Here is a 3,221-nt window from a genome sequence, read left to right as displayed (position 1 = left end):
ATGCTGGTGACAGGATTGAAAGAAAGTCAATCAGTGGCAATTGTCAATTTCTGGGTGATAATCTTATATCCTAGGCTAGCAAAAGACAAGCAACTATTGCTATGTCTACAGCAGAAGAAGAATACATCTCAGCTGCAATTTGTTGTACACAACTACTTTGGATGAAACATCAGTTGGAAGACTATCAGATTAATGCTAATAGTATTCCCATTTATTGTGATAATACTGCTGCTATTTGTTTGTCTAAAAATCCAATTTTGCATTTTAGAGCCAAGCATATTGAAATCAAACACCATTTTATCAGAGACTATGTTCAAAAAGGAATTTTAGATATACAATTCATTGATACTGAGAATCAATGGGCTGATATATTTACTAAGTCTTTAACTGTTGAAAGATTTGATTTTATAAAGAAAAATTTGAACATGCACTTTGTGTCTGATTAAAGTTTGCTTGCTCCTGAATAGGAATTTAGGTTCTGAAGTCAGTTCAGAAGCTATGATCCATCAGAAGCTCTTTATTGAGGTTCTGAGGAAAATGTGCTTCTGATGATGACGTCAGCATCTGAAGTCCAGAAGCTGGGTTTTGTGCTTCTGAATAGCACAGTTAGTGGAAACGCTGGAAGTTATTTTTTGGTAACACCTGGCCCACTAACTTGGCAGTTACTCTGAGAACTTCTGACATGGCTTATTTGTATTGGTGTATAACTTAAGAGGGCAATGATGATTATAGCTTTGAATGTACTATCACGCACCCCCTTTGTCATTAATGTTGTGTTTGTTTGTCTCTTTTCTTAATTGGAAACGTTTTACTCAAAACACTTAGTCAATTCACACACTACTCACATCACTACAAACACTTTCCTCTGTCAACCTTCGTTGCGAAGTAAGAGCATCTCTCTGCTTCTTAAATCCTTAGAACCATAAAATCTTCATCATCATCTATGGCATCATCTAGTTCAAATCAAGATATTCCAGAATCAACCTCTAGCATGCAACAACAAAATGCTCCAGAATCGTCCTCACAAGAAGCCCCTGCCTACGAGATTAAGGGAAGGACTATGTCCTTGGAAGAATGGGAGTTAAAGATTCAAACAGAGAATCTTGTGGATTTTGAGTCTCTAGCCTTCCATGGGTGTGACATCAAAAGCTACTACGAAGCACAAGGGCTTATGCCATACTTCAACATGTTGAATGGACCAACATACGAAGCACTGGTAAAGCACTTCTAAGTAAGAGCATCAGTTTACGACAAAGCTGCTTCTGAAGCTGAAGAAAGACATAAGATTCTGTTAAATCCCTCTCTGGCTGGGAAGATAAGAGAAGAAATGGGTTTGGCACCATTCACTTGTGTGAAAATTAGGTCAAGTGTTATGGGGATTCCTGTATTTATTGCTGAATGGCAAATAGCATCCGTACTCAGATTAGATGCTTCTTGTAAATACTCAGGAGTAGAAATTCCAAATGCCAAGAACAGCCCCTGGAATGAAACTGTAAACTTGTCCATGTTCAACTCCAGCACTCCAAGAAAATATGCTGACCTGAGTATTGAAAAGAAAATGCTTCTGAAGATTCAGAATGAGAATCTGCTTCCTAAAGGTAGTGGTGGTGATCAACCTTCAATGGGGAAGAAGGTTTTCCTTCATCACTTCATTCAGAAGGAAAAAGTAAATGCTCCCAAATACATTTTCAAGTATATGATCAAGGAGCTGAGGGAGAGTCAACAGAAGAAAAGATGTTGGGTTCCTTATGGAAGGCTGATATCAGAGATCCTTCATCAAGAAGGGATTCTGGATGTACTCAGTGGTGTCCAAAATCTATTCAGATGAGCAGCTTGACACTACAACTGGGAAGTTCATCAATGCTAAGACACTCAAGCACATGAAGCTGATCAGTACAGTCACCAAGCTCAGTACTGACTTGAATGAATCTAGTGCTAAGTCCAACTTAATGGAGAACTTTCCACCCATCTGCAAGAAGGACCCTATTGAAGTTCAGATACACTTCATAAAAAACCATTATGAAACATATGGCTAGGTCATCAGGATGGATGATGTACCTGATGAAATGTATGGTGGTGCTCTGCCAGTCGCAAAAAGCAGAAAATCCAAGAGGATGGTGACCTCTAAGGAAGAATACCTTGAAGCTGAACAATCTGCCAAGAAGGCAAAGAAAGGGAAAGCTGTTGCTGAAAAGCTTAAGATTGGTGGCTCTGGCATGCAATCAATTGAAGAAGAGGTTCAGGACTTGAACACTGAGGAGGTCCTGAACAGAAGAACCAGAAGTGGCAAGGTAGCTGCTGCTTCAACTCAGATTGCTCCTGAACAACCTCCTATTCCCAAAAGGAAGATTAAACCAGCTATAAGGAAAATCAAAGAGTCGCCCTCTATGACTGAGGAAGTTGAAGGTATTGAAGCTGCATCTGGATTGGTCACCAGGGAAATGAAGAAGAAGAAAGTTGAGGATGCTGCTGCACTCCAGAAGGCTCTAGAGATTGCAAAGGATATAGAGATCCCTGCATCCAGTGTTATTAGAGGAGATGTAGTCGTTGATGCTGAAGAAATTGTCAAGGCTACTGAAGATGTGCAAGAGTTGGCAATTTCAGAAGCTAGTAATCTGATGATGATTTTGACTGTTGGTGGAGGAACTCAGGAGGACATTGCTGCTAGCTCAGATGTTGCTCCAGAAGCTGATGAAAGAGGTAATCCTGATCTCTCACACACTCATACTATTGTAAACATAGAATCAGACTTAACCCAATCATCACCCTCCCAATCCACATCTTCATCATCCACTAACACAGATGACATACCTTTAGGCCAAATATACAATGTCAAACACAAAAAGCCTAAAACCAATATTTCTCAAGAACCTGTTAGAACTGATATAGATGAAAGAGTCATTGGCCTAGCTCAAAGAAAAGCAGATCTCTACAATAGATTTCCTGTTAGTTGCAATCCTTTAAGACCACCAATGATTTAACCACTTAACATGGTTCCTTCTGATGAGAATATTGAACCCTCGTCATCATCTCAAGCACCCTCTTCAATAAATCAAACCCAAGACACAACTGTCTTAGACAACTTGGTCAGTCAATACTCTGGTGAACTGCCAAATGTTGAGCCTACCTTACAAAGAGCCTCTGAAGAAGTTTCTATGGAAACTGCTTCAGAAAGCCCCCAACACCAATCACCAAACCAACAGATGACCACAACAATTAGC

The 3,221-nt window shown here is 39.8% G+C and overlaps 1 pseudogene; it reads left to right on the top strand.

Moving 5' to 3' along the window:
- Positions 1–943: 943 nt before the first annotated feature.
- Positions 944–2,981, top strand: LOC146937501 (uncharacterized; annotated as a pseudogene).
- The last annotated feature ends 240 nt before the right edge of the window (positions 2,982–3,221 follow it).

Source organism: Medicago sativa, chromosome 3 (genome assembly GCF_051527215.1).
Source record: "Medicago sativa cultivar Bolivia chromosome 3, Bolivia_mono, whole genome shotgun sequence".
Taxonomy (NCBI): domain Eukaryota; kingdom Viridiplantae; phylum Streptophyta; class Magnoliopsida; order Fabales; family Fabaceae; genus Medicago; species Medicago sativa.
Note: the sequence above shows the minus strand (reverse complement) of the source record. Positions and strands in the feature narration are given on the sequence as shown.